Genomic DNA, 17290 nt, shown 5'->3' on the forward strand with positions numbered 1-17290 from the left:
CCTGCTCCTTACATTGGAGGTATGGAGTCTTAACCACTAGACCACCACCAGGGAAGTCCCTAGATATTTTGTTTAAATGTATGTAAACATCTTTCTGTGCCATTAAATATTCCATTACCACATGACTTTTAATGGTCTCACAGAGTTCCACTGGGTGGCTGTACCATAATTTAACATATTTCTAACTATTGGTTATTTAGGCTGATTTTTTTCCTTCTTTTTTTCTTTTCTTTGGTATTCTTAAAGAACATTTGCTAAATCTTTGTGCACTTTCTTATTGTCTTATCTTTTAATAAAAATATGAACAGAAAGAACAATTTCAACTACTAATCTTTCAAGATGTTGTCCTGGCTATCCAAAAATAAAAGCGTTTAAGTAAAGAAATGTTGAGAAAGTCAATATTTTAGTGCAGAGATCATGTTCCATCTTGAATGACCATTTCCCACAGCACCTAGCTCAGAATCCTGAAAGAGCAAATCTGGAATGCTGGGACTTGTTATCACTATGAAACACCAAATAACAGATCACTTTCTGTACCTAAATATTACAGCAAGGGTGACTTGTACGGCTTCACCCCCAGTGTAAGAGTCACATTTCTTTTCTTCCTCCAAATCAAATCGTATATGTTCCAAGTCACCATCCCACAGTGTTGGCAGGATATCCAATCTCAATAATTACTGTGACCATTGTTCCACCCCAGGGTCACGTGAAGACCTGTTGGTCTAACTCAGTTCAGCTGGAGAAAAGCCCTGTAACCTTTATTATGGTCCATTCTGCATCTACACATGGGCCCCTTGTCCAAACTGATAATGCCCTGAAACAGTGCTCTTCTTGGCCAGGGTTCTGGGGTTATTTCTATGGCTTCAGCCTCCCAGAGCTACCAAAAGGCACTCACGTGTCAAACCTTCCCACCTCCCCAGGGCAGGACGAGGCCCACGTCCTTGCCACTTGATGATCCTGCCAAGCCTAGCCCTCTTGGCACAGGCTTTCAAAAATCTCCTTTCCTCCTCCATTCTTTCTCTCTCCAGGAAAATTCAGTCTAATTTCCCTCAAAGGCCAAAAAGAAGAGAGGATCTCTCCTTGAGTCTGAGAATAGTTACTTCCTATCCTGCCACACAGCATCCTTGAGAGGCAAGTGATCAAGAAGTGCCAAGCCCCCTCTAGGAACTGGGGAAGAGGGAGCTGAGGAAAAGTGGAGAGGACTTCCCTGGGGGTCTGTGGCTAAGACTCCTTGTTACCAGTGAAAGAGGCCCAGGTTCAATTCCCGGTCAGGGAACTGGATTCCACAACTAAGAGCCCACATGCCAGAACTAAGACCCAGCATAGTAAAGTTAATTAATTAGTTAAAAAGAATGGGAACAATATAAATGTCCATCAATGCTTACATGAATGATGGTCCCCCTAAAGAGTGGGATACCATGAAGCTGCTATGGCCAAGGATAGCCACAGCGATATTCCTTCTCCATCCCACATGTCCGTCTCACAATGTGACTTGGACATGTCTCTTATTGAGACTTGCAAGTAAGTGACTTTTGAGGCCAGATCCTAAAAGGCTATACATAATCCTATTACTGGAACCTTTGAAGTCTTCAGAGGTCATTTAAGCACAGACTGCCCTGAAAATGCCATGATGTGAGGAGGCCTAAACTAGCCCATAGAGAGAGACACAGGGTGAGGCCCTGAGTCTGCATGAAGAGAGATGTTCAGCCTTCAGCTTCTTCATTCCCTGTCTCCACTCTAGCCACTATCTGACTATATAGCTCTATCAGAGATCCAAGCCAGAACCACCCATGGAAACTCTTACCAAACCTCTGACCCACGGCAACCATGAGAAATAACAAAATGACGATTGGTATTTTAAGCCACTAAGTTTTGGAGTGATTTGTTACTTAGCAATAGATAGTTCATAAAGGAGCTCTTTATGCACTGAGATAAAAGAATCTTCAAAGCTTAGTTTTATTAATTTCTAAGAGTATAGAATAATAATTTATGCCCATTTCTTAAAAAAAATTTATATATTTATTTTGCTGTGTCAGGTCTTAGTGACAGCATGCAGGATCTTCACTGTCATGTGGGATCTTTCACTGCAGTGCATGGACTCTCTAGTTGTGGCACACAAGCTCCAGAGTGTGCAGGCTCAGTAGTTGCAGCAGGCAGATTTAGTTGCTCTGAGGCATATGGGATCTTAGTTCCCTGACCAGGGATCGAACCCATGTCTGTCATTGCAAGATGGATTCTTAACCACTGGATCACCAGGGAAGTCCCTGCCCATTTTTTTTTAAGTATATATGAGAGTGACTAATTGGTTGATTGGGGGAGTCTTGTACATGCATAGATCACTGGCTTATCAACCCTAGGTGTACGTTAGAATCTTCTGGTGGGCTTTTAAAAAGCATCACCTGATGTGCCTGAGCCCACTCTTTCCCAACTCAATCATAATATCTGAGGATGAGACCAAAGTATTTTTGTTTTCTAAAAGTTTCCCAACAGATTCTGATGTGTAGCCAGAGTAGGGAACTGCTGGTATAGACTAACCTGGAAGGCAACACAGGAAGCTGGTGCTGTGTTTGCCTCCAGAAAGGGATGCTGGGGTAAGAATAGACAGTGTAGCAGAGAGATCTACTTTTCATTGTAAACTCTTTGATATTTTGAACTTGTTTACTAGTGTTACCAATTTCTAAGAATAATCACTGTTAGTTGCTCAGTCGTGTCCGACTCTTTGCAACCTCGTGGACTGTAGCCCACCAGGCTCTTCTGTCCATGGGATTCTCCAGGCAAGAATACTGGAGTGGGTAGCCTATCCCTTCTCCAGGGGATCTTCCTGACCCAAGAATCGAACTGGAGCCTCCTGCATTGCATGCAGATTCTTTACCAGTTGAGCTACCAGTGAGTTCTGCCAAAGAACAATCAAGTTAAATTAAAAAGAAAAAAAAAAAAGAAAATGAAAAAAGCAAAACAGCTATATCAGCAGAAGGTGAGGTGAAGTTGCTCAGTCGTGTCCGACTCTTTGTGACCCCATGGACTTCTCCGTCCATGGGATTCTCCAGGCAAGAATACTGGAGTGGATCGCCATTTCCTTCTCCAGGGGATCTTCCTGACCCAGGGATCGAACCTGGGTCTCCCACATTGGAGGCAGACTTCAGCAGAAATGAATCCCAAATAGCAAATCAGGAACAGTCCACTCAACAGTGGAGTCTCAGAGGAAGTGACCTGTCCTTCCTGGAAGAGTGGGTAGTCAGGAAGGGCTGAGGAACTGAATCCTGAAGTAATCCCTAACCTGAGATGACTTCTTTGCTGGCCCATAACATCCCCAGTTAACACATCATTAGTTACACTTTGGAAAAGAGTTTGGGACAGAGTAATGACCCTCTGGCTGCTAGTCACCTCTGTGCACCCTGAGACCAATGGGACGAAAATGCTCAGGCTTGGTTGGGAGGGGTGAAGAGATCTGGGTTCTGGCTGGCTGGGCTGCTGACATGCTGTTATTGAGGAAAAGCTGATTATTACTTAGCCAGCTCTCCTTTAGCAGGGATTTGGCTATCTGTTTCACACCTTAAGATTCCTGCTGCAGAGAACTGGAGCATGATGAAGTACAATAGGAATGGTGGACCAATGTCTAGCTGTATGAGGCCCCTGGGGATTTGTATGTGAGTGGGTGAGAGGACCACAACATTAAATAGCAGCCTGGATGCTGAATTAGTGGTGTGAGAGGCACCAATGACAGGCTCAGGAGAGAGACAGCTATAACAAAGAAAACCCCTCCCTGTCCCACCTCAGAATCCACTACTTGTCAGTTGAGTGGCTCTGTTAAGTAACAATATTCCAAGCTGCAATTTCTTCATCTGCAAAGTAGATGAGGGGCTTCCATGTGGCTTAGTGGTAAAGAATCTGCCTGGCAATGCAGGAGATGCCCGTTCTATCCCTGGGTAGGGAAGATGCCCTGGAGAAAGAAATGGCAACCTGCTCCAATATTCTTTCCTGAGAAATCCCACGGACAGAGGAGCCTGGTGGATTATATAGTCCATAGGACACGATTTAGCAACTCAAAAACAACAAAAGTTGATGAGAACGTATGGAATAAGAGACAGAAAATGATAGCCCTTATTATATTAAACCAGTCCTTAGTGGTATCTATTACACACAGGGATGAGGATAGAGTCTTACATTTGACTAACACAGTGAGTGTAGCGGTAAGGGTGGGCTTTGCAGGCAGCTATAATTGGATTGAAATCATGCTGTTGTCATTTATTAATAACTGTGGGACTGTGGACAAATCACCTAACATCTCTGAGTCTCATTTCTTCACCCGATAAAGGGAGAATCATAACATAACACTCCCTCAAAAGCTTCAGCTGCTGCTGCTAAGTTGCTTCAGTCATGTCCGACTTTGTGTGACCCCACAGACAGCCCACCAGGCTCCTCTGTCCACAGGATTCTCTAGGCAAGAGTACTGGAGTGGGTTGCAATTTCCTTCTCCACAAAAGCTTCTATGAGGCCTAAATAAGATAATAAATGTGAAGTTTTGTGCATCCAGAAATAAATAACCAGAAATTGTTAACTGTTGTCTTCTGTTTGTTTGCAACTTATAAGGAGTGGACAAAATACATTACCCATTGTCTTACTTGACCCTCTCCGGGACTCTTGAGTGTGGGGCCATTAATTACTCTTGGAAAGGTGAGATTATGCGATTTGTCCTCATTGCTAAGGGATTGCACCAGGAGCAGAACCCAGGTGTTCTAATCCTAATATGGCTTGTGACTCTGGAAGTTCTGAAGCTGGTGGGTGACAGAAACCTGAGGCTCATCTCAGGATAAGAAAGGGAGTTCCTTGAATGTGTTCTTGAAAAGGGAAGAAAAGGAAGCTAACCATTTTATTTCCTTCACTGGTTTTCTTTCACTCCCATCTATCCTATCATTCTATGCAATCATCATCTGTGAACCCCCCCCTACAGGCAATACAAGATGGAAAATGAACAAATGAACATATAATCTATATCGGATAGTGCTTAGTTTGTGGCACATAATTAAATGAAGACTACATGCTAGAAAGTGATGAGCAGGACAGTCGCCAAGGAAAGGGCAGGCAGGTCTTTAGGCTGACACTGGAGAAATAAGTAAAAACCAGGTACTGGAACCAGTCAGTGTCTAGGTAGAGAAAGAGAACAAGCTTGGCAAAAGAGGCTAGGATGGAGGAGAGGGCTGAGGGAAGGAGAGTTGCGACGTTACAAGGAAGGAGCCAGGGCCCAGAACGTTGAGGACTTTGGAGGAATAGGGAGAAATCTGACATTATATATGAATGTCAAGGAAAGCCACGGAGGAATTACATTTCATATTTATTTTTATATACTCATTTACATCTTTAAAAGAACCTTTGGGTATTGGTACCTTCGGTGGAGAGTAAGTTAAACTGGGGCAAGAGGCCCTCTTACTTTGTAGTGACCTTTCCCCATTTAGGGCCTCCATTTCTCTCAGTGGGTTTTCCAGGTGGCTCAGATGGTAAAGAATCTTCTCGCATATGTGAGAGATCTGGGTTCAATCCCTGAGTCAGGAAGATTCCCTGAAGAAGCAAGTGGCAACCCACTCCATTATTTTTGCCTGGGAAATCCCACGGACAGAAGTTCCTGGCGGGCTATATAGTCCAATGGGGTCGCAAAGAGTCGGACACGACACTGAGAGACTAGCACTTTCTTTCCTCTATCAATAAAAGAGAGGGGTGCCAAAAAGTCGAAGATGAAAACGATACCCCTCTTAAAGGAAGAACAATTTAAGCTCTCCTTAGAGCATTTCCACGTCTCGCCCGATAGCGAGTCCTCGCATCACCCTCGAAGTAAGCCAGAGGACCGTGATCTGCCCACTTTCAACAGACGAAATCTCCTTTATAATCAGGAACGCGTGGCTTCTTCTGTACAGGACAGCCAATCGCGAGGAGGAAAGCGGCTTGGGGGCGGCACTCTTGCCGGTTCTGGCCGCGTCATTGGCTGATAGCCGCGTCGCTCTCTCGCAGTGCCACGTGACTGCGCATGCTGAATTTTCTCTCTATAGTCGCCTTCCGCACCTCCCGGCGGGTGCCTGCTCGCGGCTTGTCTCAGTCCCGCCCAGCCGGGCCACACCTCCTCCTGGGGCAGGGCGATGGGCGGGCGAGGGGACTGGCGGGTTAAAGGGAGCCCGGCCCGGGAATGGGCTACCTCCGCTCGTGCCACGCTACCGCCTCAGTCCTTCCGCGGCGGAGGACGCGCCTTGGAGCCGGGTCGCACGGTACGGCCGAGACTCGAGAGGTGAGGCGAGGGGAGGGACTTGAGCCCGGGGAGAGTGAGCAGTTCTGGCCTCCGCGCGGTCAGCGGGCTCCTCTTGGAGTCGTCTTCACCAGCGTCCCACGTGTGGTGGGAGGAAGCCCTCGCCAACGGTCGCTGCGGGCAGTCGTGGCTGGGCCGTGAGAGGTGGGCGTGCCTCGGGGTTATTTCCTCTGTCTGCAGGGGCGGAGGCAGGGCCAGCGTCGAAGTCCCACATCCCCACCCAGGGAACCCCACCCAGGGAACCCGACCCAGCTCCTGCGCTTGAGGTCTGTTCGTCCTTCCGCGTCTAACGCGCCGGGTGGTCCTCAGCTCGTAGCTGAAGGTGCGGCTCTTCCGCCGGAGTCCTCTTTGTGCCATCCAGAACCCAGATATCTGGGAGCAGGACCGAGGAGATGAGGGCCACCTTCACCACTTCAGATGGGTAAACTCGCCTTGGGCAGGAGAGAGGACTTGATTATCTTGGTTTTAAAAACCACACACCAGGTTAAGTACAAATCAGACCTCTGCTTCTTTGGGATTCATAGACTGAAGTTGAAGTCCTTTCGCTGGTGAGATGGAGACACTGAAAGGACACAAAAAGGGACAGAGCCTTGCTGAAGTCACACAGCAAGTCATTTGCAGAGCTAGGACTTGTACCCAGCTCTTCCAGACTCATCCAGACTATTAGACTGGTCCCCTTCTTTGTGCACATTGTTGGACCACGGTGAGTTAGAAGCATTCAAGACTTAAACTCCTTTCTGACACTCATTCTAGAACCTTTTTTCCTCATTCCTAGGGCTCTTTATGTGAAATCTGAAACTAATGTGATATCAGATATTGAGTTAAGCAGAAGTTCTTGTATTCAAAAGTTGAGTGAATGAGAAATGGAGAGCCAAAGCTGTTGGCAAGAAATAAGTCCATTTTTTTTTTTCTCTCTTCAGTAATCTTAAAGGATGAAGACTAGTAGCTGTCATTTTTTTAAGCAAATGCTATGTGCTAGGCACTGTGCTAGGTACTTTACTTGGCTTCGTTTTAAAACAACACTGCAAGTTAGGAAATGTTATCTCCATTTTACAGGTGAGAAATTAATGCTGAGTAAAATGAAGTTTTTCACTTGGTGCCATACAGATATTGAACAGTGTGGCTGGGATCTGATTAGAGTTCTTTCTGACTTCAGAACATACCTAGTGATTCTTGAAATATGGCCCACAGTCTACTTACTGGCTCAGAATCACCCAAGGGGCTGTCTTGAATCTCATCCCTGGGTTTGTCTGAGAATCTGCATCTTAACAGATCTCTGTGTTGGGGGTCATTGTAATATAATTTGCTGTCTCCTGGAGGAAGATCTAGAGATGATGTATTGGGATTTGACAAGATCTAAATTAGATTCACTAGGGGTCCTTTTGAGAATTGATGTTACTTTTAATGGGTATAAATTGTTAGATAGATGCTTGCCAAACTAATTTCTTGACACAAACTTGGTTATGGGGTATGAGGGTGGAGGGGGAGGAGTGATTCCCTTTTCTTCACCAACATAACTCTTAAACTGTTACTCATCCATTTGCTTAACAAATACTTGTTAAGCTCTTATTAGGTCCTATACAGTTTCAAGGTACAGGGGATACAGTTGCAAACTGCATTAATTATCAAAATTAATAATAGACTCAGAAATGAGTTGAGTACCTGGCCACAGAATTACTGCTTTGAACTAGCTCCTAAGACCTCTTAGCAAGGAAGCAAATTTGGGGTCCGTGTGGTATTTTAGAGAAGGAAATGGCATTTTGGAGAAGGAAATGGCAACCCACTCCAGTGTTCTTGCCTGGAGAATCCCAGGGACAGAGGAGCCTGGTGGGCTGCCGTCTGTGGGGTCACACAGAGTCGGACACGACTGAGGTGACTTAGCAGTAGCAGTAGGAAGCTTGGAAATTGGAAAATGAGGATTGAGAATCTGGTTCTACCAGTTGAACAAGTGACTAAACTTTGATTTTTCTCATACTGGAGAATAGGAATTCGTACTCTAAATTTTCTAAGTTTACTTGTAAATTTTCAGATTTACTGAGGAGGCAGGTGGAAGATGCTGATGAAATCTTACTAAATTTTTATTACATTTTTTTTCTTTTTTTCTTATTTAGGTGAAATTTCTTTGAAAGCAGTGTAGTGCTGTGCAAGGAACTATTTATTTTACCATGGTTTTACAGTAAGTTATTTTCCTCTTGGGTATTTTATTCTTTTGTCTTATACTGGGCTTTATAAAAGAAACAATATATCATAGTGCTTATACTACTGATATAAGCCTTGTGGTGGTGGTTCTTTTTGCATCACAGACATTAATGGACATTGTTAATCATTTGTGATAACTGAAAAGTAGGGAATTAAAAAAAATTATTTATTTACGTTTGGCTGTGCTGGGTCTCCGTTGCTGCTCGGGCTTTTCTCTAGTTGTGGTGCTTGGGCTTCGCATTGCAGTGATTTCTCTTATTAAGGAGCACGGACTCTAAAGCACAGACTCAGTAGTTGGGGCACACAGGCTTAGTTGCTCGGAGGCATGTGGGATCTTCCTGGATCAGGGATCAAACCCACATTTCCTGCACTGGCAGGCAAAAATCTTTACCACTGAGCCACCAGGGAAGCCCGAGGAGGGTTTTTTTTTTTAAAGTTATTTATTTATTTAAACAAATTTTTAACTCCTCTGGGTCTTGGTTGCTTTGCACTGGCTTTCTTTAGTTGCGGTAAGCAGAGGCTACTCATTGCAGTGGCTTCTCTTCTTGCAGAGCACAGGCTCTAGGCACGTGGGCTTCATTAGTTGTGGCACACGGGCTTACTTTGCCCTCCGTATGTGGAATCTTCCCAGACCAGGGATCAAACCCATCTTCCCTGCATTAGCAGGCAAATTCTTATCCACTGTGCCACCAGGGAAGTCCAGGAATTTTTTTTTTTTGTCTTCACTATATTTACTTGGAACTTCACCTGTTTCTTCATTTCAGTAAACATAAATCTGTAGCCATACATGGCAAGTTGGAGGCATTGCGTTAGATTCTGGGTGTGTAGACACTGGGTTGACTTGGTGTCTGTCCTGAAAATGGTACTCGTATTTGAGAGACTTGAGCGACTTGAGTGCTAAATATCATGTCATTTGTTGGAGAAACAGCCTGTGAAATTTCAGCCCCCTTCTTCTATGGCATTTGAGGTGAGACTTAGAAGATTAGAAAAAGGACTAAGACAGATGAAGACAGAAGGGAAAGGCATTCCAGACTAAGGAATGACATGAGCAAGGGCCCCAAAGGACGAAGGCTGTTTAGTATTTTCATGGACTGGTGATTGGAACACTGGTGCATGAAAAGAAGCAAGAGAAAGGCAGCTGCAGGCTTATTCACAGAGAGAAGACTAAACTTATTTGACTGTATTCAAGGAGGTAGAGAGTTATTGCAGATTTTTGAAGAGTGTATCCAAATGATTTGATGTCATGTTGTTAATGAATGCTCCTTTTGAAGAAGAGGCAGCATGGGATGGTGGTTAAAAACATTGCTTCTATTTAGTGTTTAAGGCTGAAGTGTGTCTGCAACTTTCAAACAGTTGAAAGAAAAATCACCAAACAAACCAATTGGTATGTGTAAAGAGTGCAAAAGTAGTACAGATATAGCAAAACATTAACAATTGGTGAATTGTTAAGTGGGTGAGTTATGAATAACCAGTGTCCATGTATCATTCTTTCAACTTTTCTGAATATTTGAAAGGTTTCAAAATAAGCTGTTCAGAGACAGAGAGTAGGCTTGAATCAGACAGGTCTTGATTCTCATCATGATTCTATTACTTAAAAGCTGTGTGAGTGCTGGAAAATTATTTCCAAACAACAGAGTCCACACCTATTCCAGCCCAGTTTAACTGAGATTTTCCACTTAGGAAAAGAGACTTTTTGTTCACATTAATATTAGGTTAATGTTAAGACTTCTCAAGTTTTCCACAAACTTTCAGTTTAGTTCAGTTCAGTTTTCAGTCGCTCAGTCGTGTCCAACTCTTTGCGACTCCGTGAATTGCAGCACGCCAGGCCTCCCTGTCCATCACCAACTCCTGGAGTTCACTCAGACTCAGGTCCATCGAGTCAGTGATGCCATCCAGCCATCTCATCCTCTGTCATCCCCTTCTCCTCCTGCCCCCAATCCCTCCCAGCATCAGAGTCTTTTCCAATGAGTCAGCTCTTTGCACGAGGTGGCCAAGATTGAGGTTATTTTATATAGTAACAGTTTATATCCCCTGCTATGTCTTTCTCTTTTTGCCTGTGACGACGTGGCATGTGGGATATTAGTTCCCTGACCAGGGATTAAACCCACATCCCCTGCACTGGATGCATGGAGTCTTAACTGCTGGACCACCAGAGAAGTCCACCCTTCTCTGTCTTCTTTTGGATTATTTAGTATTTTCTGTGATCCCATTTTATCTCTATTGTTCATTTGCCATAACTTTTTGTTATTAATGGGATTGCTTTAGAGTTTATAGCATCTGTAACTATCACAGTTTGCCTTCAAGTGATATTATATCATTTAATGTATAGTATAGGATGCAATTCTATGCTTGCTCCTGGTTTTGTATATATTAAATTAAATATAGCATAACGTTGGCCTTATTAACCATCTTAAATGTTCAGTAGCATTAAGTATATAAGTGGAATTATATAATATTTGTCCTTTTGTGTCTGGCTTCTTTCACTCATCTCTGCTGTAGATGAAGAGTATCTGAGCTTTATTTCTTTTAATTGGCTAAGTAATATTTCATTGTGCGGCCTAGACCATAGTTTTTTTTCCCATTCATTTATTGACAGATACCTGGGTTATTTCTGCCTTTTGACTATTGTGATTAATACTGTTGTGAACTTTTGTGTACAGGTAATTGGTCCCTGTTTTTAGTTCTTTGGGGGATATACCTAGGAGTGGAATTGTTGGGTTATATAGTAATTCTGTGTAACTGTTTGAGGAACTACCAAACTGTTTTCTGCAGTGTTTTTACCATTTTACATTCCCAATGCAATGCATCAATTACGTTTCAAAGAAACAATCAAGTTTTAAAAGTTAAAAATTATTTTTGAAAAAACTTTTTTTGTTAAAATAATTAAAAAAAAAATCTATCCAACAGAAAACTTAGTACATGCCTCTTGGGTGCCCAGTTCTATGCAAGGTATTGTGAGAGTTCACAAAAAGCATAAAGTAGCTCCTTGAATAATTTTTAATCTAGTTGAAAAGATAAAATGTATATTCAACAGACATTTATTGAACATCCAAACAATGAGAATCCAGAGATAAATGAGATTCTGTTTATGTGCTGATGATCTGTGTTCTCTTCCCCTCCTCATTTATTTTTTTTTCAATTTTGGCTTCTCTTCTATGCTTGACATCCCCAGTTTCTTTTTTCTTGCTTTCTTTTTGTTTTTGCCACACCATGCAGTGTGTGTGATCTTAGTTCCCTGACCAGGGGTCAAATGCACGATCCCTGTAGTGGAAGGCCAGAGTCCTAACCACTGAACCACCAGGAAAGTCCCCCAAATGCCCATTCCTAATTGCTTACTGGATATCCTTATTTGGATATCTAAAAATCTCAAACCTATGAAATATAAGGCAACCTTTTTGTTGCTTCCTGTCTTTCCATTCTCTCCTCGATAGTCCCATGTACTATCCTTTTCTGTGGTCGACCTCAGAATTCATCTTAGATGTGTCCATTTCCTACAAGCATCATCTTTTGTCTAGTTGCACCTCTGAAACATCAAACCTCCTTTCCTGCCCTGTCTTGGAGTTTATGTCTTTGTCTGCCATAGCTTACAGGATGAAGTCCAGGCTTCTTGGGATTACATAAGGACCCGTCTTGCACTCCAGTCTTACCTTCTGCAGTTTCACTCCAGAAATCTGACAAGCTAGGTGACTTTTTTCTGGGTCTTGGATTTTTCTGGGACCTTCCACTTGCCTGAGTTTCTTTTCTTTTCTTACCTACTTTGCAACTTCCTCACATTGACCTACAGCCTATTCTCTATCTCAGAGTGTGGCAAACCTCTGTTATGGCACTTAGAATGTTATAGTTTATCTGTTTATAAATCTGTCTTAACCCACTAATTGTGGTTAGAAACTGGGTTTCTTATCCATTTTCATATGAATTTATTGATCTCCTACTATGTGCTACTGTGTGTTCTTACTGGGGATACAGTAGGTATGAAAAAGACTGTAAATAATATTTTTTAAAAGTATGAATGCACAATATAATTGCAAAAGTCTATGAAAGTGCTGTGAAGAAAATAAAGCCAGATAAGGATTTTTGAGAGGAGTGGCAGTATTATTTGGTGTGGTCAAGGAAGGCCATTATATGGAAATGAGGCCTGAAGAATGAGAAAAGGCCTGCAAGATCTGAGTGTGTGTTTGTTCCAGGCAGAGAAGTTGAGCAAGTGCAGAGACCTTAATAAGGGAATCAACTTGGCATGTGGTTGGCATGTTCCAGTAACAGCAAGAAGGCCAGTAGGAAATGAGGTTGGAGAGTTGGACAGGGTTTAGATATTATTAGCTGTTGGAGTAGCCCAGTTGAGATCTGATGGTGGAGAGAAGTAAGAAGTGACTGGATTCCAGATACTTTGGACAGTGGGGAGAGGATGGATATATTTAAGGTAGAGCAGATGAGGGGGTGGGGGGGAGGAGTATGTGGGGGGTAAACAAAAGCAAAACCGACCCCTAGATTTGTAGTCTAGGTCCTGATGCACTGTGTCTAGCACAGTGGTTAGCTTGGAGTAGATGAGGAGACCCGTACTCAGTCTCTAGGAGCTCACATAGAAAGTTAACCAGTCCATCCTTGGAAGGCTGTTGACACTTAGGAACATTTGTGGAGCAAGCAGGGGTGCAGGCCCACAGAACAAAGACGGGTCTGAATTTTCATCTCATAGTATTTGAACTTCTTAGTCTGCGGCAGAGGGCTGGATCAGTGGCCAGGGCTGAGCCATCCTGGTTGTAGGCACTCATGGATGGGATGGAGCTGGATACAAAAGCTTTAGCTCATCCTTTTAGCTTCCCAGGCTGTACAATGTCATGATCTTCCCTGAACTTATCTGACAACAGTGAGCTAGAGGATCAGATGGAACTGTGTAAATGGAAACTCTGTCTTGGTTTTACCTGTTTACAGTTTAGTTTTTTTGTTTTTAAATAATCTTAAAACTACTTTTTATTCATAAAGGGCAGAAAAGTAAAATACTAATTACTGAGTTGAAAAAGAATTAAATAGCATAAAAGACTAGAAGATGTAATGAGATAACAGATAATTATTATCAAATGAGTGATACAGTAAGTGATTTTCTCAAAAACCTTCAGGGCTTGTGCACTGTCTGCACGTGAAAGTCTGCCTTTCTTACCTGGCATACTGAGGCCCCACAATACCTTTGCCCCTCAGTACCTTTGCCGCTTTCTCTCTCACTGATCTTCCATATGCACCTGGTGGTTTAAACGTATCATACTAATTTTTCATTCTTTCCCTCCAACCCCAGAACTATTGTTGTTTGTGTTTTCTTCTCCCTCATCCATTTTCCAAGTCTTCATTCTTTCATTTCTGACCCAGACTTCAGAGCCCAGGTAGGTACGTTGTTCCCTTGAAGCCTTGCTAAACTGTTCATCTCTTGCAGATTTCTTCCCTGCTTAGATGCTCTGATCATAGTAGTTGGCAGCTTCGAGTGTATTTAACAGGGAGTTGTCTAATATACAGTTAGAGTCTAAAGTACAGTAGAGCAAAGCATGAATATGGAACCATTATGCTTCAGAGGGAGACTCTACCAGTCTCTGAAGACTATTGCCTTCCAAAAAGGCATTTCAATTTCACAAATTGCAAAACTGTCTTATATACACTGTTGGTTAAAATTTGCTATAATTACTAACCAAAAAGTAGACACTGTTTCTCTTATATCTGCAAAATTCCAAAAAGAAGCTGGCCGACTGCTGTCAGGCTCACATGGAAGGGATGTCCCTCCCTTTTCATCCAGTGCTCTCTGTTGTTCAGTCACTCAGTTGTGTCTGACTCTGTGCGACCCCATGGTCTGCAGCACCTAGGCTTGCCTGTCCTTCACTGTCTCCCGGAGTTTGCTCAGATTCATGTCCACTGAGTCTGTGTTACCATCCAGCTATCTCACCCTCTGTTGCCTCCTCCTCCTCCTGCCCTCAATCTTTCCCAGAATCAGTAATTCACACGGAAAACAGTGCCAGGGCTGCTGTTTCATCCAGGAAAAGAGAACTAAGTAGTCACAACTTCATGTGCCTGATCAAAGAAGGAAATACAGAAATGTTCTTTCTGTGTTGCCTGAACTGCCATTATACTTTAATATATGAATGTATAAATGTATTTATCAAATATTTTGTTGGTTATTTTTCTCCAGTTCCTGTAAGATAATGTGAAAGTTTCAAGCGTTTTCCTTTTGAGCCTTTTTTATCCCTCACTCTCAAACATCAATGTTGATAAAGGGAAAGATTAGCCTGGATGATACAGGAGAACCCTATTTTATTAAATTTCATGGAATATATAGTAGGTATTCTAACTTTTTAAAAATGGGGGTCTGGCTATCAACTATATTTCAGGATAAACACTGTAACTTCTTAATTTTCATGAAGCAGTTGGTGAATACTATAATTAAGCAGTAACAGGTTTGAGGGAATGAGAGGATTTTTGTGCAAAAAAAGGATACTTGAAAAATGTGTTCGACAGTAGATATTTCCACTTGAAAATAAATACTGCTTTGCATACTACCTTTTCTGTGTTTCAGCTATTTATTTAGCAAATATTTTCATTTCATTATGTTTTGGAAAGCATACACTTGGACACAGTAGGGGATACAAAGATGAACCAGAATGGAACTTGCTCTTAAGGAGCTTAATTCATACAGAGGTCATACCTACAATTTAGTTTAAGAGTTTACATAATTTTTAATGTAGTTTTTTGGGGGGAGGGTTTAAAATAGGCTTGAAAAAAGGGGAAAAAGCAGTTTTTGTGAAGGATTCTAGAGGGTGACTAGGATCAGTAAAAGACTATAGATAGTTTTTGGATTCAAACTGATGGCTAAGTCAGTTCCACTTCTAGGACTGCTTGTGAGTGAATACCTGTTTTAGCTCCACCTCAGTTTTTGAGAGCTGCCGATGGGAAAGGACCACGGCCATGGCTATAGAGAAAGGAGAGCTGGACACAAGCTTGTTGGCGTCAGTGCTAGGGCATTCTGGGTAGCAGGTGGGTGCAACTGGGATCTGTAGGGTACCTGAATTTTAAAGTGTTTAGAGATAAGTGAGGCTAAAGAAAACTAATTCGTGACATGGATAGTAACATGCTCAAAAAAAGAGCTATTAGAGTCTTAAAATCTGGATTTTATTATCTGGTTAAGTTACTTACAAGCTATATGAATTACTGTAAGTCATTTCACTTTATTATAGTCTGTATCTTTATATTTAAAGTGGGTTTCTTATAGACAGCATATAATTGGGTCTTTTAAAATCTTATCTGGCAATCTATTTAATTGGTATGTCTAGACTATTCACACTTAATGTGATTTTTTTATATGTTTGAATTAAATCCTACCATCTTACTAGCTATTTTCAACGTGTTCTGTCTGTTTTGGGTCTCATTTTTCATTTGGGTTAATTGAGAATTTTTTACGATTCTATGCTATCTCCACAAGTAGCTTATTATTTATATCTTAAAAAATTTAGTGGTTACCCTTGAGTTTACAGTATCCATCTTCCTTCATAGTATTGTACTACTTCATTTATAGTACAAGATCTTAGAATTCTTAATTCTGCCTACCGTAATTTGTACTCTTATGCTTTTTATTTTGCATATGCTATAAACAAAATGCATTTCTATTTTTGCTTTAGGAAGTTATCTTTTAAAGCAATTAAAGAGTTCTAATTAAAAATAAATTTTATTTTCATTTGTTCCATTTTCTAGACTTTATTTCTTTGTTGTGTATTGTGCACACCTGAGTTTTTGTCTGGTGTATGTGTGTGTAGTAGCAGTAGTAGTGCTGGTCTGCTGGCAGTAAATTCTCTTCATGTTTGTCTGAGAAAGTTTTTATTTCTTTTTTATCCTTCAAAAAATGTTTTTTTTCTGGGTTAACAGTTATGTTTCTGTGATAAAAGTATCACTGCATCTTCTGGCTTATATGGTTTCCAAAGAGAAGTCTGCTATAATTCATGTCTTTGTTCCTATATTTAGCATGTTTTTTTTTTCCCCCTTCCTTTGTCTGTCTTCAGAATTTTATCTTTATCTTTGTTTTCAGCAGTTTGAATACGATCTCTATAGGTGTGTGGTGCTGTGTTGTTTGGTTTCGTTTTATATTTGTCCTTCTTAGTATCCTCTGAGATTCTTGGATCTGTAGTTTGGTGTCTGTCATTAATTTTGGAAGATTCTTGACTATTATGTCTTCAAATAGTCCTTCTACCCACTCTATGTCTTCCCCTTTTGAGATTCTAATTATGCATAAATTTGGTTATTTATTACACCCCACCACTCTTGAATGTTCTCTTATTGTTTTTGATTTTTTTAAATTCTGTTTTTCTCTGTTTTAGTTTGGGTAATTTCTATCGACCTATCTTCAATTTCATCAATTCTTTCTTTCGCTTTGTCAGGTCTGATGGTCCTGTTGGAGGCATTCATTATCTCTGTTACTGTGTTTCTCACTTTTCGTATATCATCTCAGTTCTTCCTGACAATTTCCTTACTCTGTCACACTTCTAGTATTAATTTTTACCTTTTCCTTTCCAGCTAGCTGTCATATAGGGCAAGATTTGAATTTTATTAGTTTTTCTTATGCCTCTTTTGCATACCTTAGGTTTGGAAAAGCCTTCTGACCCAGAAATCACTAAGAGCTATTCCAAAATAGAATGACATAGGGAATGCACTCAAGCAAGCTTGGCCTGAAAGTAGAAAGTGAGAAGAAAGTTATGGACCAGTTGCATTGAGGAATGAAGAGCTGCTGTGTGTTTTCATCAATCTGATTGACTTGCTCAGGGTAAGTAGTCATCTAAA

At 41.6% G+C, this 17290-nt stretch overlaps 2 protein-coding genes across 15 annotated transcripts in view; one reads left to right on the forward strand and one right to left on the reverse strand.

The window, feature by feature from the left end:
- PDE6A (phosphodiesterase 6A) overlaps window positions 1-17290 on the reverse strand; it is a 123816-nt gene that overhangs the window by 84042 nt on the left and 22484 nt on the right. The gene's annotated exons all lie outside the window — the stretch shown is intronic.
- Window positions 1-17290, forward strand: part of SLC26A2 (solute carrier family 26 member 2) — an 84428-nt gene that overhangs the window by 56647 nt on the left and 10491 nt on the right. For 3 of the 14 annotated variants that reach the window (XR_006059794.2, XM_012177549.4, XM_060415307.1), the window contains exons 1-3: window positions 6156-6274; window positions 8404-8468; window positions 17094-17273. The gene's annotated coding sequence lies outside the window, so the exon portion shown is untranslated. Of the gene's footprint in view, window positions 1-6155; window positions 6996-8403; window positions 8469-17093; window positions 17274-17290 lie in introns of those variants that run through there. The other 11 variants (XM_042249372.2, XM_042249370.2, XM_012177555.4 and 8 more) reach the window with 8 other exon arrangements.

Source organism: Ovis aries, chromosome 5 (assembly GCF_016772045.2).
Source record: "Ovis aries strain OAR_USU_Benz2616 breed Rambouillet chromosome 5, ARS-UI_Ramb_v3.0, whole genome shotgun sequence".
NCBI lineage: Eukaryota > Metazoa > Chordata > Mammalia > Artiodactyla > Bovidae > Ovis > Ovis aries.